The 24403-nt window shown below is 41.2% G+C and overlaps 1 protein-coding gene across 1 annotated transcript in view; it reads right to left on the bottom strand.

Moving 5' to 3' along the window:
• Nucleotides 1–24403, bottom strand: part of smg6 (SMG6 nonsense mediated mRNA decay factor) — a 539535-nt gene that overhangs the window by 194257 nt on the left and 320875 nt on the right. The window lies entirely within an intron of this gene.

The raw sequence follows: 24403 nt of genomic DNA, 5'->3' as shown, positions 1-24403 counted from the left end.
ACTGAGGCAAACATGGCTGTCGGGCAAGACCAGGCATGGGGGTGGTCCAAGGTACTACTATCCCTCCTAGAAGGTGATGATATTGAATCCTATTTTTTGATTTCTGAGCACACTGCCACCTGGTACCACTGGGGGCAAGCAGAGTAGGCTAACAACTGGGTGCTGGCTAAAGCTAGATGTAAATGATGCAAGGAAGGTGCCTATGGTACCCTTGTAAATGCCCTACCCCATTAATTTGACCAGCTGGTCTGGAGGCAACCATACAAAATATGGAAGCCTTGATCAAGGTCATCGAGCAGCCTGTCAATTGGAGGAGTCAGAAAAGTCCACTTGCCAGACCCAACAGGGTCATGTCATCCAACTCAATCCTGCACACCTAAACACAGAGTCCGTCGTCAAGCCTAAGGACAAGCAACCGAGCTTCCCCCAGTGCGCTGTTTCAAGTGTGGAGAGGTACAGCACACCTCCCACCCTGCTCTCTGCTCAGTGAACCGATGGCCTGCAACTGGGCTATGGGAGAAAGGTATAGTGCTCTTGTTAATACTTTGCCTCTTCCTTATACAGGAGTGGTGTTGGTAAATGGACATAAAGTGACAGCATTGATTGATTTGGGGAATAATATTTCCGTTGTTGCTCACCGCTTTGCACTACCATGACAATGGCTGAAAATATGACCATCTGATTTGAATTCACGGTGAAACCCGCTGGTACAGGTCTGCTTCATGTGTAATCCACTTCGAGGGCCCATTAAAGATGCTCACAGCTGCCGTCCTTCCTAATCCACCCTAACCAGTGGATTAACCGGCAGCAGGTCTGTGAATTGGCATACAATCCCTTTTAGGCACCCACCTAGGGGCCGAAAACACTCTGGACCGCGTCAAACTCTACTTCTACTGGCCTGGAATAAATGAATAGGTCCGTCGCTTTTATAATTTCTGTCCAGAGTGCCAGCTGTGACAGATTTCTAGCAGGGACCATGCTCCTCTAGTTCCTCTTCCCCACATTGATATTCCCTGAGAATGAGTCGGAGTTGACCTTGTAGGACCCTTAGAACCCTCAGCTAGAGGACATAAATATATTTTGGTCCTTGTTCATTACACTACCCAGTATCCAGAGGCTGCTCCTTTGTGTACAGCTAATACAAAAACAATAGCAAAGGAGCTCGTAAGGGTCTTTACGCGAGACGGCATCCCCAAGGAGGTAAGAGAACAGGGGACACTTTTACTTCAGAGATGTTCAGGATTATGGGCAAGTTACTTAGGGTAAAACATCTAAAGATCTCTGTCTACCACCCCAGACCAACGGTCTGGTCAAAAGGGTCAATCAGATGCGCAAACAGATGTTGCGCAAGGTGGTCAGCGAAGATGGAAAGAACTGGGATCATTTGCTTTCCCTTGTATTATTTGCCTACTGGGAAGTTCCTCAAGCCTCCACAGGCTTCACTCTGTTTGAACTACTTTATGGATGACAACCCCAGGGCATATAAGATATACTAAAAGAAGGATGAGAGGAGGAGGCCCTCCTTTCCACTAACAAAGTATATCACGCAGAATCTAACCCATCCTAAAAGAATGCATGGATAAGGCTCAGTCAACATAGGCCCTGTATTATAACTGTGGCACGGCTCTCCGGGAGTTTTGACCAGGGGATCAGGTCATTGTCCTCATGCCCACCTCCCATTCCAAATTATTGGCCCATTGGCAAGGCCCATATGAGATTAAGGAAAGGAATGGGTTTGTTGACTATTTGGTTAAACAACCCAATCATCAGCCGAGCGAATGGGTCTATCACGTATTTCTACTGAAACCATGGAAGGACAGGGAACCACATCTCTCCTCTGGTCAGCCCAATTCCATCTTCATTCAAAAAACCTCAGCCCTAATTTGACGATCTCCCCTGTGACGGGAGCTGGAAGCTACCATGCTGTCTATCCCGGAGATGATAAGCGAGAAACTTGGAAGAATCTCTCTGATTGAGCATGACACTGTGAAGGAATCGTGGGTAATTGTCTGAAAAAGCCCCTATAGACTTCCTGAGGCAAAACAGTTTGAGGTGGAACTTGAAATCATGCATATGTTGGAGCTAGGTATAATTAAGGAGACTCATAGTCTGGTCCAGTCAAACAGTCTTGGTTTCGAAGTCTGACTGGAGTTGGAGATTTTGCAGTGACTTCCGTCGGCTTAATCAAGTGTTCCAATTTGACATGTATCAGATACTACAAATGGACAAACTCCTTGAGCAACTCGGAAATGCTTAATACCTGTCCACCAATGAAAGGGAGCTGGAAAATTCCTTTTATGGATTCTGTGAAAGTAAAGACTGCGTTCAGCACACCTAGTGGAGACTGGCAGTATTGGGTCCTTCCATTTGGCTTGCATGGGGCCCCTGTGACCTTCCAGTGTCTGGTGGATAAACTTCTATGACCTCACAACATCTTCAGGTCTGCTTATCTAGATTGAAAAATTCAAAAGTGGATGTCATCCTGAAATAAGTCCAAGCCTTTCTAGGTTTAGCAAGTTACTACCATCGGTTTGTACCTCATTTTTCTGAGCCGTTGTCTGATCTAACAAAGAAACAGGCCTCTAACAAATTGGTATGGGATGATGGAACTGATGCTGAATTTCATGACATTAAGCAGGCACTAACATCAGTATCTGTTTTGAAAACTACTGACTTTTCTTGTCCTTTCATTCTCCAAGCCAACGCTTCGGACACATGACTTGGAGCTGTGTTGAGCCAGTGTTGAACATCCCGTCATGCTACTGAGCCAGGAACTGTTTGACCAGGAAACCAGGTACATGGTGGTGGAACGAGAAGCTCTGGCATTCAAACAGGCAGTCACCCAGCTAAGGTATTACCTCCTAGGCCACAAGTTTACTCTGGTCACCGACCATGCCGCTTTGTGGTGGATGGCCATGCATAAGGAGTCTAACCTGCGAGTAATAAGGTGATTTTTGGACCTACAGCCTTATGTTTTCTGTCATTATTGCCGATACTCTTTCTCGTGTTTATAATAATAATAATACATTTTATTTATATAGTGCCTTTCCCATGCTCAAGGCACTTACAGAATATAATAAAGAACGGCAGCATATACAGTATATAGAATTGTACAAACCAGATAAATAAAGAAGATTAAGACAGTGAATTCTGAAAAAAAAACAGACAACATAATTGATGGTCTAGCACACACACATACAGGTTACATTAGCATCTTGACAGAGAAGTAAACTGAGAGAAGGGTAATAAAATCAAGTAGAGCTAAAAGCTTTCCTGAACAGATTAGTTTTAAGTTGTTTTTTAAAAGAATTCATGGAGTCAGCTGACCTGATTAATTTCGGTAGGTCATTCCAGAGTCTGAGCGCTATACAGTTGAAGGCCCTGTCACCCATGGAATGTAGATTAGTGTGGGGTACAACAAGATTGCCAGAATCAGAGGACCTTAGTGGGCGGGCAGGCACATAGTGATGGACTAAGTCACTGATGTAGTTTGGCGCGAGGTTATTTAAGGCTTTGTAGGTTATTAGTAGGATTTTATATTCGATTCTGTAAGACACAGGGAGCCAGTGAAGGCACAGCAGGAAGGGTGTGATGTGCTCGCTGCTGCTGGTTCGAGTAAGGACTCTTGCAGCTGAGTTTTGAATAAGCTGGAGCTGTGATATAAGATTAGAAGGGGCACCTGCCAGTAGGGAATTACAATAATCGATGTGGGATGTGATAAAAGCATGGACAAGTTTCTCAGCATTAGAGAAGGAGAGGAAGGAGCGAACACAGGATATGTTATGGAGGTGAAAGTAAGAAAGTTTCTTAATGTGATTTATGTTGGCAGAATAAGAGATGGAGGAATCAAAAATGACACCAAGATTTTTTTACAGTAAAGGCAGGTCTGATGAGATTACCGCCAAGATAGACTGGGAAGGAGCTCATTTTATTAAGTGGGGTGCCGTGTCACACACGTGTGCTTGAGAGGAAGTCAAAGGGCTTAACTATCATCCTATAGCAACCTCAAGACTTTTCACAACTTAATGAATGCACCCCCCTGGGGTTTGTTTACACTTGTCAATCCCGTGCCTCTGGCCGTGGAGGAGGTGTCGCAATTATTTATCGCGAGAAGTGGAAAGTCCTGCCGTTGTCTGCTCCTGCTGTTAGCTCTTTTGAATCGACTGTGTGTCAACTGTCTGGCCCAGTTCCTACCATCATTGCAACTGTCTACCGTCCTCCTAAGTCAAACAACAATTTTTTGAACGATCTTGTTACCTTCCTTACTCATTTATCTGTAATTACCCCAAATATAATTCTGCTGGGGGATTTTAATGTACATCTGGACAATATCAATATCCCTCTCACTAGAGACTTTTTATCTTGCCTGGAGAGTTTTGGATACCAGCAGCACACTGATGTTCCTACTCATTGTAAAGGACATATCTTGGACCTGATCTGCTGCTCTGGTGTTGTTCCTTTTGATCTCACAGCAGATGAACTCACTATAACCGACCATTTTCTTCTTTCATTCAATGCCAAACTTACCTTTTCTGTTCCTAAGCTTCCACGTCTCATAGCCTTTCGCAACATTAAGAATATTAACTTGAATTTGCTGTTTTCTAGAATCGATTCCCAAATGGACTTTTATAATTTATCCACTCCCATAGAACTGGTCTCATATTATAACACCTGTCTTAATGGTATTCTTAATTCTCTGGCTCCGCTAAAAACCCGTTCTGTTTCTTTTTCTTTTTCTGCCCCTTGGTTTACGCCTGAACTTCGGCTTCTGAAAGCTAAGGGCAGGCAACTTGAAAGGTTGTTTAAAAAATCCGGACTCTTTGTCCACAAAGAGATGTATAAAAATCATCTTCTCTATTATAAGGATTGTATAGCTCAAACCAAGTCTAATTATTACACTCAGTTAATTACTCGTAATACAGGTAACACCAAGACTTTGTTTTCTTTACTTAATAATGTTACGCAACCTCCAGACTCTTTACCATCTCACCTTTACTCAACTGCTTTCTGGAATTCTCTTATGTCTTTTTTCAACGAGAAAATCCAAAAGATACATCAGCACCTTGGTCCAGATCCTCTCTATATTCCTTCTGAACTACACTCGTCTATTCACTTTTTCTCTTCTTTCCAGCTTCCCACTTCCTCTGAAATTTCAGATCTCATCTGCAAATCCAAGTCATCTACTTGTCAGCTGGACCCCCTGCCTACAGTTCTAGTTAAAGCCTGCCTCCCCTCTCTAGTCCCTCTCATTTCTGCCATCATTCACTCTTCTCTCACTACTGGTATTATTCCCTCATCTTTTAAAACTGCTGCTATAACCCCAATACTAAAAAAACCTGGTGCTGATCCTACTAATTTCAATAATTTTCGCCCCATTTCTAACTTGCCCTTTATCTCCAAAATTCTTGAAAAAATAGTAGCTATCCAACTTCACACCCATTTATCTCACAATAATCTATATGAAAAGTTCCAGTCTGGTTTTCGCCCCCTTCATAGTACAGAAACGGCACTTGTTAAAATTACTAATGACCTCCTTATGGCTGCTGATTCTGGTCTAATCACTATTCTCATCCTCCTTGATCTGAGTGCGGCCTTTGATACTATTTGTCATACCACTCTCCTTAATAGATTATCTCTGATTGGCATTACTCACACTCCACTTGATTGGTTTAGATCCTATCTCTTAGGCCGCACTCAGTTCATACAACTTAAAACCTTCACATCCCAACCCACCACTGTTACTTCTGGTGTGCCCCAGGGCTCTGTCCTGGGGCCTCTTCTTTTTATTATTTACCTTCTTCCCCTTGGCAATATTTTTCGCAAATATAACATTAATTTTCACTGTTATGCTGATGACACCCAGCTCTACCTTGCTGGTAATCCCACCTCCTCTTTTCCACCACCCTCGCTTATTGACTGCATTGCTGAAATTAAATCCTGGTTTTCTTCGAATTTTCTTAAATTAAACAGTGACAAAACTGAGGTTCTCCTCATTGGTTCAAAATCATCATTATCCAAAACCAATAATCTTTCTCTTATTATTGATGACTTTGTTGTTTCCCCATCATCTCAGGTCAAGAGTCTGGGTGTCATCCTCGACAGTACTCTATCCTTCCAATCTCACATTAATAACATCACCCGGTCTGCTTACTTCCACCTACGTAATATTAATCGCATTCGCCCCTCCCTCACTCCTCACACCACTGCCATTCTTGTTCATAGTCTTGTCACTTCTCGGCTGGACTACTGCAATTCACTCCTCTTTGGTCTCCCGAATAAATCTCTTCATAAGCTTCAGTTAGTCCAGAATTCTGCAGCACGTATCATCACTCAAATCCCATCTATTCACCATATTACTCCGGTCTTGCAGCAGCTTCATTGGCTCCCGATTAAGTTTCGTATTGATTTTAAGATTCTACTATTAACATTTAAGGCCATCCATAACCTCGCCCCTCCATATCTGTCTGACCTTCTTCATGTTGCCATTCCATCCCGTAACCTTAGATCCTCTTCCTCCACCCATCTGACTGTCCCTCCCGCCCGTCTAACCACCATGGGGAGCAGAGCTTTCAGCCGTTCTGCTCCCAAGCTCTGGAATTCATTGCCTGCGGATCTCCGAAATATCAAATCATATTCATCCTTCAAATGTAAACTTAAAACGCATCTGTTTAAAATGGCCTTTTCTTTTTCCTCCTGATTATAATGGTTTTGTTTGGTTTTAATTTCTAGATTTTCTGATGTTTTGTTTTTTATAATTGTGTCTTTTATTTATTTATTTATTTATTTATTTATTTATTTATTTATTTATTGTTGTTCGGTGTCCTTGAGTTCCCTGAAAGGCGCCTTGTATAAATAAAATGTATTATTATTATTATTATATCTCACTGAATCAGTTTAAAGTTCTACTTTATTTGAGATTATTGAATGAGATAGAAAACTTACTACAGAAAAATAAAGTACTAAATTAAGGGATCTTTAAGACAAACACTGCAGTTCCACTGGGCCTGACTACAAAGGTACTTTTGCTTGTATCTGTGAGGTGGTATAACTCAGCTTCCTAACTCAAAGTAGCACACAAAGCACTCACTCTTTTTATATTTGCAATATTATGAACTTTGTTTTACTTCCAAATTTTATACAAAAATAGTAATGCAGAGTAACTTTTTAAATATAATCTGGATTCACTATGGAGTCAAACCTATGAATCACCTACAAGGACATAAATGACTGAAAATGATTTGTACAGCACCAACTAACAGTCCTCAAGAACATGTTACCGTCAAGCTATGACACAGGCTTAGAAAGTCCTTGTGCTCCCTGTGGTGGTTTCAAGGTGCCCCTGCTACCCACATAATTTACTCCAAGTGTAAGGTATTTTTGATAGCTTGTGGGTTGCTTGTCATTTTCAGATAGAGGTATGACAGGCACATTCACTTAGTATGCCTGCTGCCTTCTTGCGTTCTTAAGAATTATGAAGCTCTCTCCTATTCTGCCAAACAATCTAATTTTTTTAAAACTATTCTACAGCATCTTGCTCAGAGATAGGCTTCAAGGCTCACTAGGGGCATTTGCTAAACCATAATAGTGTTATCTAGCTTCTCACTCTCTCTTTATGACCCATGGTAGAACCCATTTCTGCTAGTTGCCACCCTGGTGGCATTACTAAGTTTGGTGAATCCTTTGCCAAAAAGGCTGTGCTCCCTCATCACATATAAAAAACATGTGTACATTGCACATGACTGAACAAAGTACACAAGCAAAAATACTGACTGCAATTTATGTAATGTTATGAAGAAATCAACAATGTGAAAAAAAATTAGATTGTGGACACTAACAGCCAAACTGCTCAGGCGCCCATTTGGCAAGACTACAAATTTTAAATCTGAATGGCTTGCACAAATTGTTAAAAACATTAAAATATCAAACCACAATGAATGTTGAAATGCAAGTAATATACGGAAGTACTTTTTGTATACTGTCATGGAGCTAAAGCACCCAGGGAATTTTTAATGGGAAAAGTGTGGGTTGATGTATAGCAAACCTACTTTACTTAAAGGCCATTGTTAAAGAAAGACATACTGAATTGAACTTTGGGGAGATGGTCTGTGCATATGATACAAATGATTTAATATTGTGTAATTTACATTCTTGTTGTACCTCAAGCTTTTAAATTACTTAACTGTCCTTGTTAATTGCACAACCTGTAAACTTGTAAACAAACTCAACCATAACATATATGGGGCATGTTTTATAATTAAATGGTCAAAGTATAACAGTGGCGTTTCACCTGAGGGTCTACTTGAAGGACATGATGTGGACCAACTTGGACCGAATAATAAAAAGCACCAATGACAATCACAAAATGGTATCATTGTCTTTATAATGTGTGAATCCCCCTGTGACTTTTCTTATTATTTATAATAAAAAAGACAGCATTCTTTCACCTAAACTGAGAGTGAAGAATTTTCCTTCTAAACCATCTGTCAAACAAGTCACATTAGACTTGGAAGTAAAAATCCAATTTTAAGAGAAGTGTTGGGTACGTTGCTTAAAAGCCATATCAAAAAGAAGAAAAGGCAAATTAGCAATGAACAGAAACATTCTAGTTAAGAACAATTTAAAAGTTCTTATTGAGAGTGTCTTGCTGGCCATTAACATATGTCCATACTCTCTGTTCAAGATATTAACAAGCACATGGCAAAGTGCAGGTACATACAGTGCATCCAGAAAGTATTCACAGCGCATCACTTTTTCCACATTTTGTTATGTTACAGCCTTATTCCAAAATAGATTAAATTCAGTGGCCTCCATCATCCATAAGTGGAAGAAGTTTAAAACCACCAGGACTCTTCCTAGAGCTGACCGACCATCTAAACTGAGTGATCGGGGGAGAAGGGCCTTAGTCAGGGAGGTGACCAAGAACCCAATGGTCACTCTGTCAGAGCTCCAGAGGTCCTCTGTGGAGAGAGGAGAACCTTCCAGAAGGACAACCATCTTTGCAGCAATCCACCAATCAGGCCTGTATGGTAGAGTGGCCAGACGGAAGCCACTCCTTAGTAAAAGGCACATGGCAGCCCGCCTGGAGTTTGTCAAAAGGCACCCGAAGGACTCTCTACCCATCTCTAACCTGCCTTTCTTAAGTAAAATTCTAGAGAAGGCAGTCATTATGCAGTTAAATGAGCACCTCAATAAACATGCTATTCTTGATAAATTTCAGTCAGGTTTTAGAACAAATCACAGCACAGAAACTGCACTCGTTGAAGTAGTAAATGATTTACGGGTAAATGCAGACAGAGGCCATTTATCTGTTCTCATCCTCTTAGATCTGAGTGCCGCATTTGACACCATTGATCATAATATTCTTAGAAATCGCCTTAGTCAATGGGTGGGCCTCTCTGGCAGAATCTTAAATTGGTTTGAATCCTACCTGGCAGGGAGAAATTTCTTTGTTAGTTGTGGTAATTATAATTCAAAGACACGATATCCTATATGGTGTTCCACAAGGCTCTATCCTGGGTCCGCTGCTCTTCTCAATCTACATGCTTCCATTAGGTCAGATTATCTCAGGACACAACGTGAGCTACCACAGCTATGCTGATGACACACAGCTGTATTTATCAATTGCACCTGATGACCCCAAATCTCTTGATTCACTAACACAATGTCTAACTTGTATCTCAGAATGGATGAATAGTAACTTTCTCAAATTAAATAAAGAGAAAACCGAAATCTTAGTGATTGGCAATAATGGATACAATGAGGCTATTAGAAATAAACTGGATGCATTAGGATTAAAAGTCAAAACGGAGGTAAAAAGCTTAGGGGTAACCGTTGACTGTAATCTAAATTTTAAATCTATTAATCAGATCACTAGGACAGCATTTTTTCACTTAAGAAACATAGCAAAAGTTAGACCTCTTATATCACTGAAAGATACTGAGAAATTAGTTCATGCGTTTGTTTTCAGTCGACTAGATTACTGTAACGCACTCCTCTCAGGACTACCCAAAAAAGACAAATCGTTTGCAACTAGTGCAGAATGCAGCAGCTAGAATCCTTACCAGGAAAAGAAAATCCAAGCACATCTCTCCAGTTTTGATGTCACTACACTGGTTATCTGTGTCATTCAGGATTGACTTTAAAATTCTGCTTATGGTTTATAAAGCCTTAAATAATCTCGCCCCATCTTATATATCGGAATGTCTGACACCTTATATTCCAAATCGCAACCTCAGATCCTCAACTGAGTGTCTCCTTAGAATTCCAAGAGCAAAACTTAAAAGAAGTGGTGAGGCGGCCTTCTGCTGTTATGCACCTAAAATCTGGAATAGTCTGCCAGTAGGAATTCGCCAGGCTAATACAGTGGAGCACTTTAAAAAACTGCTGAAAACACATTACTTTAACATGGCCTTCTCATAACTTCACTGTAATTTAAATCCTGATACTCTGTATATCCAATTCATTATAATAACTATTCATTCAAAATCTGTACTAACCCCTACTCTCTCTTCTGTTTCCTTTTCCGGTGTCCTTTTGGTGGTGGCACATCTACCCAAAGCACCATGATGTTCCAACAATGATGGATGGATTAAACGTCAGAAGTCTGTATGACCATCACCATCAAGTGACTCCGTGAGAACCCTAACTACAAAGAGGACTATTTCATTTATGTTAGGTAGAATGCCCAGAGGGGACTGGGCGGTCTCGTGGCCTGGAACCCCTACAGATTTTATTTTTTTCTCCAGCTTTCTGGAGTTTTTTTTTGTTTTTTCTGTCTACCCTGGCCATCGGACCTTACTCCTTTTCTATGTTAACTAATGTTGTCTTATTTTAATTTCTTACTGTGTCTTTTATTTTTCTTTTCTTCATTATGTAAAGCACTTTGAGCTACTTTTTGTATGAAAATGTGCTATATAAATAAATGTTGTTGATGAGAAAGAAAATTCTCTGGTGTGATGAGACAAAGACTGAACTCTTTGGTGTGAATGGCAGGCGTCACGTTTTGAGGAAACCAGGCACCGCTCATCACCAGGCCAATACCATCCCTACAGTGAAGCATGGTGGTAGCAGCATCATGCTATGGGGATGTTTTTCAGCGGCAGGGACTGGGAGACTAGTCAGGATAAAGAGAAAGGTCACTGCAGCAATGTACAGAAACATCCTGGATGAAAACCTGCTCCAGAGCGCTCTTAACCTCAGACTGGGACGACAGTTCATCTTTCAGCAGGACAACGACCCTAAGCACACAGCCAAGATATCAAAGGAGTGGCTTCATGACAACTCTGTGAATGTCCTTGAGTGGCCCAGCCAGAGCCCAGACTTGAATCCGATTGAACATCTCTGGAGAGATCTTAAAATGGCTGTGCACCGATGCTTCCCATCCAACCTGATGGAGCTTGAGAGGTGCTGCAAAGAGGAATGGGCGAACCTGGCCAAGGATAGGTGTGCCAAGCTTGTGGCATCATAATCAAAAAGACTTAAGGCTGTAATTGCTGCCAAAGGTGGATCGACAAAGTATTGAGCAAAGGCTGTGTGAATACTTATGTACATGTGATTTCTCAGTTTTATTTTTAATAAATTTGCAAAAACCTCAAGTAAATGTTTTTCACATTGTCATTATGGGGTGTTGTGTGTACAATTCTGAGGAAAAAAATGAATTTAATCCATTTTGGAATAAGGCTATAACATAACAAAATGTGGAAAAAGTGATGTGCTGTGAATACTTTCCGGATGCACTATAAAAAACAGCTGGAGCAGTAAAAATAATGCATATGATTTTCTTGAAATTATTAACAGTATTGTGTGAAATGTTTCATACATTAATGATCAATGAAAACATAGATATTTCAGTTAACAAATACTCAATACTCTACTTCAAATACAAGCCAGGAGTGTTTGAAGTGGGCTGGTATAGTGTACCAGCAGTATTCCATTTTTCAGCGGCCAAGTACCTGCAGTAAGTGGTTACATACACCTGTCAAAATCTGAAACTAGGCTGTATAAATGTTCTCAAATATCCAAGGGGGAACGACACATCTCTATGATATGATTTATGTCAATTAGCACACTTGAAACCCCAAAGGGAACCCCAGTCTTCATTGTAAATATATCAATGTGTTTAAAAAACAGAAAGTACCAGCAATTATTTGTTTCTACTTCAAGAACTGCAAACCAACAAATTCATTTGAGTATAAAACCTTGTTTTGTAAGATGCTACAGTTGGAGGGATGTGAGATGATGTTACTTCAATGCAAAAGGAAGGAAGGTAGGTAGGTAGATATACACACTCTTTGGTCTGAACACACACTAGGATGACTATACTGATTGCGGCTCTGTCCAGAAAGAAGCCTCATTATGTAATGTTGCACTGTTTAACTCGAGGTCTCTTAATGGCAAAGCATTGGTGCTGTCAGAACTCATCACTGACACCAAACTTGATATTCTGTGTTTAACGGAGACTTGGCAAAAACTAAACGAATTTGCGTCTCTCACAGAGGCGACTCCAATTGGTTTCACTTTCCACTCAGAGCCTCGCAGCTCAAGACAAGGCGGCGGGCTGGCAGTAATTATCAGAGAAGACTTAAACATTAAAAGAATTCCAATTGACTGTCCATTGTCTTTTGAGTGCCTGGCTCTTAAACTAATAACGGAATCAGGCCCTGTCTCACTCATTGTTCTCTATCGTCCCCCAAAATACAATGCATCCTTCTTATCCGATCTGATTGAACTTTTGACCCACCTAAGCTCTTACTCTCAGAGATTTATGCTTCTTGGTGATTTCAACATCCATATTGACACCCCCACATCTAAACTGAGAAATGAATTCCTGTCCTTACTGGACTGTTTTGACTTGACACAACATGTTGATTTTCCAACCCATTCTGGCAGTCATATATTGGACCTGATCTGCACTTCTGGACTATCTGTTGCCAACATTTACAGCACTGATTTGGGACTCTCTGACCATAAAGCAGTATTTTTCACTGTCTCATTACCTATCCCACCTCTTACCTGTAAACGACAAATTTCTTACAGAAACTTTAAAAATATCTGTCCCTCTATCCTTTCTGGATCCATTTCTGATCTTTTACTGTCTGCACCTATTCCACCAACACTAGATAGTTTTGTTGACCACTATAACACAGCCCTTCACTCAGCATTAGACAAAACAGCTCCTTTAAAACAGAAGGAGGTTTCCTTTAAATGCTCAGCTCCTTGGTATAACTCAGAATTGCGATCTATGAAAGCAGCTGGCCGACGCCTTGAGAGAATGTCACGTAAGACTGTCCTCACCGTGCACATCCAGGCTTTCTCTGACCACCAAAGAGCTTATAGAGAAGCACTAACCTCTGCCAAGAACACCCATTATGGTAGAATAATAGAAAGTGGCCATGATAACCCAAGGGTTTTGTTATCTGTAGTTAATAAAACTACTCGAACCCGCATCTGGTCCAACTACCTCTTCTACTGAAGTCTGTGAGGAATTCCTCCACTTTTTCCATAACAAAATTAAAGATCTAAATAATTCAACTAACATATCATCTGTTTATATCTCTCCCTGTTTTCCCACTCCATCTAGCTCCTTCTCTAAGTTCTTACCAGTCACTTCTGCGTTTGTTAATAACCTGCTTTGTAAGATGAGGCCGACTACTTGTGTACTGGACCCCATCCCCACCACACTACTTAAATCCTGCCTTCATGCCATAATCCCGACTGTTACAACAATAATAAACTCATCCCTTGACACTGGCTCCGTGCCGCTCACTTTTAAAATTGCTTCTGTAACCCCAATGTTAAAAAAAGTCTGGCCTTGATGCTGACAATCTTAACAATTTCCGGCCTATTTCCCACTTACCTTTCCTGTCAAAAGTTCTTGAGCGTGTTGTAGCTTCCCAACTCACCTATTACCTAACCTCTAATAATTTGATGGAACCCTTTCAGTCTGGTTTCAGGGCGCGGCACAGCTGTGAAACTGCTCTGCTACGGGTAACCAATGATTTGCTTATGGCAGCAGACTCTGGACAAACTAGCATATTAATTCTGTTAGACCTCAGTGCAGCATTTGACACAGTCAGACATGACATCCTACTGTCCAGAATGGAGAACATGCTGGGTATCTCTGGCACTGCCCTCCAGTGGTTCAAGTCCTATCTGACTGATAGGCAAGAGTTTGTTAGTCTTGGCAACAGCAGATCCAACTCCGTGCCAGTCACACAAGGAGTCCCTCAGGGCTCTGTCCTTGGTCCTCTGCTTTTCTGTATTTATATGCTTCCCCTTGGCCATATTATCCGTAGTTATGGATTGGGTTATCATTTTTATGCAGATGATACCCAGCTCTACTTCAATGTTAAAAGTGGAACTTCATCAGAGCTTTCTCAGCTCACAACCTGCCTTAGTGAAATTAAAACCTGGATGGAGCAGAACTCTTTAAAATTAAATTGCAATAAAACTGAACTCCTGCAAATTGGGACTAAAATGCAACTTAATAAAATGAGCTCCTTCCCAGTCCATCTTGGCAGTGATCTCATCAGACCTGCCTCTACTGTAAAAAATCTTGGTGTCATTTTTGATTCCTCCCTCACTTATTCCACCCAAATAAATCACATTAAGAAACTTTCTTACTTTCACCTCCGTAACATATCCCGTGTTCGCTCCTTCCTCTCCTTCTCTAATGCTGAAAAACTTGTCCATGCTTTTATCACATCCCGCATCGATTATTGTAATTCCCTACTGGCAGGTGCCCCTTCGAATCTTATATCACAGCTCCAGCTTATTCAAAACTCAGCTGCAAGAGTCCTTACTCGAACCAGCAGCAGCGAGCACATCACACCCATCCTGCTCCGTCTCCACTGGCTCCCTGTGTCCTACAGAATCGAATATAAAATCCTACTAATAACCTACAAAGCTTTAAATAACCTCGCACCAAACTACATCAGTGACCTCCTCCATCACTATGTGCCTGCCCGCCCACTAAGGTCCTCTGATTCTGGTAATCTTGTTGTGCCCCTCACTAATCTACACTCTATGGGTGACAGGGCCTTCAGCTGTATAGCGTCCAGACTCTGGAATGACCTACCAAAATTAATCAGGTCAGCTGACTCCATGAATTCTTTTAAAAAACAACTCAAAACTCATCTGTTCAGGAAGGCTTTTAGCTCTACTTGACTTTATTACCTTTCTCTCAGTTTACTTCTCTGTCAAGATGCCAATGTAACCTGTATGTGTGTGCTAGACCATCAATTATGTTGTCTGTTTTTTTTCAGAATTTACTGTCTTAATCTTCTTTATTTATTTATCTGGTTTGTACAATGCTATATACTGTATATTCTGCCGTTCTTTATTATATTCTGTAAGTGCCTTGAGCATGGGAAAGGCACTATATAAATAAAATGTATTATTATTATTATTATTATACAGCAAGAAAATTAAAAAGAAAGAAAAGTTCTGACTTGGCTGTCATAGTGAGGCATTATGCAGGCTTATTGCTGTTGGTATAAAGGAGCACAGTAGTGCTTCTTAACACACTTCTGTTGAATAATTTGTTGGCTGAAAGTTTAGTGTCAGGAAGAGGATGTAAAGCATTGTTCACAATGGAACTCAGCTTTGTTTTGATTCTCTCTTTCGCTAAAAAATCCAGGGGCTCCAGAGTACGTTCTTCATCTTGACCTTATTAAAATAACACTTAAATTGGACAGAGCCTAAGAATAAATGATGCTGCAGCTCAGCTGAGAAACGATATTCCTCATTTAGTGCAGCAAAATTGTGTTGCACATTGGGAAGACTTAGGTATGTCAGAATTTGGAAAGAGGTAAAACTGATCAAAGATATTGAACTTTAATGAGAATGTTTTATCAGTTTTTCGGTAATTTCAGATAAGCATAACAGAACATGTTCTGCAGTTGCTGCATGAATGTAGTCCTGTACCAGTGTAATTATAAATACAGTGTCAGTTTTCTGAAGGGGAGAGGGCTTTAAAAAGTATGGTAAGTTACTAAATAACTGAAGCAGAGTCTCCATGCTAGACTGACTGTTCCACTGCTCCATCAATGGCAACATCGGTTTGAGAGACTGCAGCCAAGGAAGCGTAAACCCCCTGCGGGTCACGCCACTCCTTCATGAGATTAACATGTAAAATCTGGAATAGTTTGTGCCAACCTTGTAATTCACTGGCCCCATATGCTCCTCAATAATGGCAGGACCCTGTCATTTTGCTAGGAACTTGTACGGGTCAGATGGAATCAGAACCAAAACACGATCACCAGGTTTGAATTCACGGAGCTTACAGCATCTATCATATAGACGTTTCTGGGTTTCTTCTTCACGTTGCTGATGCTCCACAGCGATGGAAGAAAGTTTAGAAACCCTGTCTTGCAATGAAATTACCCGATCCACAAAGCTTGGCCCATGAGCTTTTGACCGGATTCCTGTCCATTTCTCACGGACAACATCCAAGATGCCACGCAGGCGCCTACCAAACAACAACTCGAAAGGACTCAAGCCACTGGACACCTGCGGCAATTCCCGCACCGCAAACATAATGAAAGGCAGGACAGAGTCCCAAGACGCCGGGTCATCATGAGCAACTCGTCTGATCATCTGTTTTAAAGTCTTGTTAAATCGTTCAGTCAGTCCATTCGTCTGTGGATGGTAAACAGTTGTACTTAATTTCTTAATAGCAAGGTTGTCTCATCACACAAGAAGTAAAAAGTGTGCCCTGATTAGTTAAAATTTCACTAGGGATGCCAATACGAGTAAAAATCTCACACAGAGCTTTGGCAACAGTGGGAAGAATTGGCTTTTCTCAAAGCAGCCACTTCAGGATATCACATTGCATAGTCAACCAACACAAGAATATATTAACACCCATTTTAACTCTTAGGAAGAGGGCCAACAATATCTAGTCTGACCCGTTGAATAGGAATATCCAAAATAGGCATAGGAGAAAGGGGAGCCTAAGGTTTATAAACAATGACGATCTGGCAGTGGGCGGCATGGTGGTGCAGTGGTAGCGCTGCTGCCTCGTAGTAAGGAGACCTGGGTTCGCTTCCCGTTTTGCATGCTCTCCCCGTGTCTGCGTGGGTTTCATCCGGGGTGCTCTGGTTTCCTCCCACAGTCCAAAGATGTGCAGGTTAGGTGCATTGGCGATCCTAAATTGTCCCTAGTGTGTGTTTGGTGTGTGTGTGTGTCCTGTGGTGGGCTGGCGCAATGCCAAAGATTTGTTCCTGCCTTGCGCCCTATGTTGGCTGGGATTGGCTCCAGCAGACCCCCCGTGACCCTGTGTTAGGATATAGCGTGTGTTGGACAATGACGATCTGGCAGTCAGGACAAGAACTACAGAATCGTTCAAAATCTTTGCCCATATTCAGCCAATAAAATCGTTTTGATAAATGATCTCTGGTATTATTAGCCCCCAGGTGACCTCCCAAGACGTGAGAATGGGCCAACTGCAAAAGAATGTCCCTATGTACGTTCGGTACAACTAACTGTTCAATAAATTCACCCACTAAATGATCTAAGATCACCCTAAAAAGGCAACTGCCTCTCTCGAGAATGTGTGGGGTTTGCAAGCTCCCAGTTGCACGCTATTGGTAGTCAGAGTCACTAGCAGAGCAAGCCTGTTTAAATGCATATTCTAATGAGCTAGAGCGAGAATGAGATTAATTAAATCCTTCAGCTGAGCACGAACAGGGTGATCCAGGTCCAGTTTCCATTGGCAAAGCGCAGAGCCCTTAGCCAGAACCAGAACACTCACATCGTCTTGAGAATCCATCTGTGCAACTACTTCTGGTGCCACTTGTCACGCTTGGGTCACAGATTTGCACAGAAACACAGGAGATTGTAGAGACATGAACTTTATTCAAACTATTCAAATGAACATGTCTCTTTCAGAAGTAAAACAAACCCCATGTGAAGACAGAGGTGACAGTTCTGTCTTTCAATTAAAAGAATGCAAAAACATCTTCTTCATCATACGAGTGCGCATCAAGAGTGGGACCCCAAACAGGAGCAGAGGATGTCTGGAGGAGGATAGAGAGAGACAAAGCAAAATGACAGGTGCTGTTCATTCTTTTAAGTATGTGAAGTGCCACACGAGAAGCATATCACGCGACAGAGCAACAGCACCAGTCCAGCAAGTAAGGGAGCAAAGAGGAGGTAAACTGTATTTATTCCCATTGTATCTGCGTTTAAGGGGGGTTTTGGAGGAGCGTCCGTGTCTTCTAGGGGTGCATTCAGCCCCCCTGTTCACAACATATATACATATTGTCACGCTTGGGTCACAGATTTGCATACATACACATACATATACAGTACATATATATACAGTGTATATATATATATATATATATATATATATATATATATATATATATATATTTTGTGATGGATTGCTGGCTTTCGATTCCGGCTCTCAACCCCAGGCCGCCAGGAGGAGCTCTCCCAACAACGTGAACATTCCCCGAGTTCCAGCAGGGCCTCATGGACTATGTAGTTTTTATACGCAGCCCTGCTGGATACCTTGGGGGCCACCAGGCGTCGCTGTAAGGGGGCTCGTAGGCTCGCATGTGCCCTATAACCCGGGAGTACGTCAAGGTCACGTGACGGGAAGAAACGACGTGCTCCCGGGGTGAAGAAGGACTTTTTATCTGACCCGGAAGTGATAAGAAATCACATGGACTGTAAGATGGGAAACACTTCCGGGTCAGGGAATATAAAAGGACGATGGGAAATCCCAGACGTTCAGCTGAGCTGGGTGGAAGGGTGGCAACGCGTCTGGGAGTGGAGGATTGATTATTGTATTGGTATTATTGATTTATTATTTGAGTATTATGGAGTGGACGGTGCTTTGTGCACATTTATTATTATTATTATTATTAATAATAAAACTATTATTTGGACTTTTACCTGGTGTCTGACATCTAGTCTGAGGGTTCAAGGGGTCACAGAGACCCTAATCTGTCACAATATATATATATATATATATATATATATATACACACACACACACACACACAGTGCATCCGGAAAGTATTCACAGTGCATCACTTTTTCCACATTTTGTTATGTTACAGCATTATTCCAAAATTGATTAAATTCATTTTTTTCCTCAGAATTCTACACACAACACCCCATAATGACAACGTGAAAAAAGTTTACTTGAGATTTTTGCAAATTTATTAAAAATAAAAAAATTGAGAAAGCCCATGTACATAAGTATTCACAGCCTTTGCCATGAAGCTCAAAATTGAGCTCAGGTGCATCCTGTTTCCCCTGATCATCCTTGAGATGTTTCTGCAGCTTAACTGGAGTCCACCTGTGGTAAATTCAGTTGATTGGACATGATTTTGAAAGGCACACACCTGTCTATATAGGGTCCCACAGTTGACAGTTCATGTCAGAGCACAAACCAAGCATGAAGTCAAAGGAATTGTCTGTAGACCTCCGAGACAGGATTGTCTCGAGGCACATATTTGGGGAAGGTTACAGAAAAATTTCTGCTGCTTGGAAGGTCCCAATGAGCACAGTGGCCTCCATCATCCGTAAGTGGAAGAAGTTCGAAACCACCAGGACTCTTCCTAGAGCTGGCCAGCCATCTAAACTGAGCGATCGGGGGAGAAGGACCTTAGTCAGGGAGGTGACCAAGAAGCCGATGGTCACTCTGTCAGAGCTCCAGAGGTCCTCTGTGGAGAGAGGAGAACCTTCCAGAAGGACAACCATCTCTGCAGCAATCCACCAATCAGGCCTGTATGGTAGAGTGGCCAGACAGAAGCCACTCCTTAGTAAAAGGCACATGGCAGACCGCCTGGAGTTTGCCAAAAGGCACCTGAAGGACTCTCAGACCATGAGAAAGAAAATGCTCTGGTCTGATGAGACAAAGATTGAACTCTTTGCTGTGAATGCCAGGCGTCACGTTTGGAGGAAACCAGGCATCATCCCTACAGTGAAGCATGGTGGGGGCAGCATCATGCTGTGGGGATGTTTCTCAGCGGCAGGAACTGGGAGACTAGTCAGGATAAATATATTAGTTTCAGTTTTAGTAATTATGGCATGGAGCGCCTACGGAGTTAGTTTGTGTCACAATTAGACAGAACTGTACACTTAACAGATTTGGATATGAGTTTAATGTTAGTGGAAGCTTACTACACTGCCTGGTTTACTATCTGGTTTTGTTTTTGTCTGATAAAAACAACAAGCATAATCAAAACTAGACACTGAATATGAACAATTTTACACAATTTTATAGTTTTTATAGAAAATCACTGGGGCTTAGGAAGAACAGGGCTCTTAGACTTGAATGATTGTGCAGACCCCACCTAGCTGTATTGAGGGAAACAAAGAACAACAAGCATGTAGTGTTTAGGTTAGGATCAGTGAGTCTTGAATAGACCACCATAAAGGACAGTAAACCCATAATGAGCAGAGCAAGAGCAGGTAATAGGAGTACGGACAGGTATAAAACAACAAGAGACAGCGTTTGAGATTAAGAACAACATATACATTATCTAAACCTATTTATCCAGAGCAGGATTGCAGGAAATCTGGAGCCTACCGCAGCAGGTTTGGATGCAAGGCAGGAAAAATCCCTGGTATGCAATATGTATGATAAGGCTGATGTTAAGAACAAAAAGAAATATATTTCAACTATCTATTTTGAGAGAGAAAAACATTGAAAAAAGGGAGACAAATATTTAAAAATATAATTCTGCTAATGGATTACTTTCACAATATCGGGTATTTTGAGTTGTGAATATGAACTAAAAAAGATACATTAATAAAAATGGAATAAATACAAAAACTCATTAGTATGTTTAGTTTTTCATCACTTGTCAGACTCTCTACCTTTGTTTGTATCGCATTGTTGCTAAATGATGTTTTTAAAGCAAAAGTGATTGGTCAGCAACAATATGCTGATCTTGTATGATGACCTAGTCAGTCTCTCCATCAGTGCCGTTTTATTTTCAAAAGCCGGGAGTGCTCTCCCCTCAACTTTCTTGTATACTCAGATATGGGGATGGATATTTGAGAAGTAAACCACAAGACAATGATTATATTTTTATATTATGTACATTAAGAAACCATCAACAACAAATCAAATTAAAAATATATTGAACAATTATTATAAAAGTAAAGCTGAATAAATCAGACTCTGCAGCTGTATAAATAAAAAAAAAAATCAAGTATATGTTCAGGTAAAGTACCACTTCCAGGTGATGGGATTTGGCCCAAAAATTAATACAGATCTATAATTGTGGTGTAACAACCACATGCCGAATTTCATCCATCTATCTAGTTGCGTTTTTGAGTTATCGTGTTTACACACACACACACGCACGCATGCATACACACACAATTCCAAAAAACAGTATTGCTGGACACTGGTTAGTCAATAACGTCAAGATTCATCAAAATATCGAGGTCGAATTTTTTTAATGATTACTATACTTTGTCTATGCTTCGTATATGAGAAAGTAAAAAGATTTCTCTTGTGCGAAGTGGCAGGTGAATTGCTGTCAACAAAAAGCAGACACCTGAGAAATAAAGTGAAACGTTACTCACTCGTGATTTTTCTGTCCATATGGTAAACGTTTTGTTGACCAGCACATTCTGATTTCAGCCGTTTGAATTACATCTTGATATACAACAAGCACAAATAAAGGCGGCACGCAAATTGTTTTCTATGTCTCACGCTTTATGCACCCGCACTCAGCTTGCTCTATCACTGCAAATGCTGTGTGAACATATGCGGGCGGCTCGTGGTGGATGACTTTCTGTTTTAGAGTTAAAATTTACAAGGGTTAAAGACTAACAGCAAGAATATTTATTCAAAAACGAAAACTAAAAATATTTTAGTAAATTATTATTTTATTTCAGTTAGTCTTTTCAGCTACTTTAATAGTTTCATTTAGTTTTAGTTTTTCATTTCGGTTTTGTTAAATATTTTATTTCAGTTTATGAAAATGTTTTTTAATAATAGTTTCAGTTTTGATTTTAGTTTTTGTTAACTATAATAAACTGGGGCAGGAGTCACCATCCCACCTATAACCTAATCCCCTCCCTCAAAAAAGCAGTGTTTTCTCAAAATATCTGCAAATTAAACTTTTGGTTCCTATATCACATCAGTAATTTCTAAATTAAATCAAAGCTAACAAACTTTAATCTGACATGAAGGACTTCAGCTGGCCATCTAAAATATTTTAACGACAATTTAAAAATTATTCACCTGTGACCCTTCAGGATTCCTTTAACAATGTCAGCCAAGTCTAAAAACACATGCAGATGCAAAATAATTCTTGACTGAGTGGGCCTATAGCTTTACCCCTGCTACAACGTGACACATTACTTTTACATATACAGTACACATATGTACACACACACACATTACTGTATGTTCTATCTCAAGCATACCTGGTGCAACTAATGAGGCCCTTGACTGGTTGCATTAGGTGTGTTTGCAAATGTGTGCTCTTATGGGGGATTCTGTTTAGGGGGCTGAATAATTTTGAGACTAAATGCGGAATTTTGTGTTGACTGTGGAGAAACCACTTATAATTGAGGATTCGTCCCCAGCTCATTGGACAACTCCGTTTCAATTTCAAACCTGCTTCCTTGACTGATATTGTCTGTGGCGAGCCCCACTCTATCCACTATGGGGTAGGCGCTCTTCATGTGGCCAAGACCTGTGGAAAGAAGGCATTCCTTTTTCTTATTAGGAGTGGCCAGGGTGAAGTGTCTCATATGGTAGTCCAAACCTTAAAGTTCTTCCCTTTAAATTTCAGAGGGAGTAATATAGTCTCATATGTTTAAATGTCCTCATGGACGTAATGGATGTTTAATTCGTCTGTGGCCTTGTAAGGGGTCTGCTGGAGCAAGTCATGGCGGAGTACACAGAGGTTGCTACCAGAGTCCAACAGTGCCGAGAATTCCTGTCTGGCTAATAATAGTAATAATAGAACTAGAGACCTTAAAATTGTCCTCCTTTAACAACTTGGGGGAAACTTGCGAGCCGCATACCTTGGCCAGACTGATGGACATTGTTTGCGCAGGTGGGAGGTGACACTCCCGAGCTAGATATCCCGGTTGATCACAGCGAAAGCAGCTGCGTTTAGTCCACACTATGGTGTTCACACTCTGGCATCTTCTACCTGTGGCACTGGCAACCCTGAAAGTCTGTGCTGGGTGGATCCAAAATCGGGGTCAGGCCTGGGTAGCCCAGTTGTTTCCAGGTGGCTTGTGCACCATCTAGTCTGTAGGACAGATCCAGCAGCGAGTGTCGTTCCGTAGCATTTCATCACAAAGGCTGTCAACTATCCCTGACAGTTCTGCACCAATACCGAGCTTCTCCACAATGCACTCGAAAGGGTCTCCGTGGATCCAGCTTTGAATCAGGTCCACTAAGCCCTGGATCTGTCCTTGTACAGGGCAATCTGGATCAATATGCCACAGCCGAAACTGGTGCCCCTTGACCACCAGGCTCACAGCTGTGCGGAGGAGAATCTGTTGCTTCATCATCGAGCCTTTCAGGAGGGAGATTCCGTACGACTTGGAGAACTCCTCCGGTTGAAAAATGGGGCCAAAATAGCTGCCCAGGCTCCCCTGTCCCAGCGCATCAATGCTGTCATACGTTCAAAACAGAGTAGGAAACACTCAGGGTCGTCAGAGGGAGACATCTTCAGCAGAACATTTTGTGGCCACGCCAAGGCAGGGGCAGCTGCCAGAGCCTTATCTTGCTCTGGGTTTTGCTGTACTTCTTGGGGTGCAAGGACCCCACTCCTGGTACCATGTGAATTGTGAGTCTGTCTTGCACCCCAAAACATGAGGCCGAGTCTCAGTACTTTAGCAAAAGCAGCTTCATTCAGCTTGAAACGAGAACAGCAGTTATTTATTGTAGCCGGATCTACCACTCTGATACACAGACACAGCAATCAGGCAGGGTAGTGGCCAGGTTAGTGGCCAAGTAATACGGTTCCCTTCATTTATAATGTTCCTTGCATCACCAATCGACAAAGGCACTTATAACGTGACCATGGCCAGCTTGGATTTGTTTTTCTGACGAGCCACTACAGTGCTGGGAGCCTGCGGCTGCCCTGGCGATGGATAAGCTGCCTTCCATAGACGCGGCGATTGTACATTGGGACGCATTTCAGCATGTTGTCCCCATTGGAGGAAGTCCCAAAACAGTTTTATATATATATATATATATATATATATATATATATATATATACACACATATATACATATACATACATATACATATACATATATACATATACATATATATTCATACATATACATATACATACATATATATATATATATAGATATACACATATACATACATATTCATACATATACATACATATATATCATACATATATATACATATCTACATACATATACATATA

The sequence above is a fragment of the Erpetoichthys calabaricus genome, chromosome 8 (assembly GCF_900747795.2).
Source record: "Erpetoichthys calabaricus chromosome 8, fErpCal1.3, whole genome shotgun sequence".
NCBI lineage: Eukaryota > Metazoa > Chordata > Cladistia > Polypteriformes > Polypteridae > Erpetoichthys > Erpetoichthys calabaricus.
This window is presented reverse-complemented; position numbering and strand designations above follow the sequence as displayed.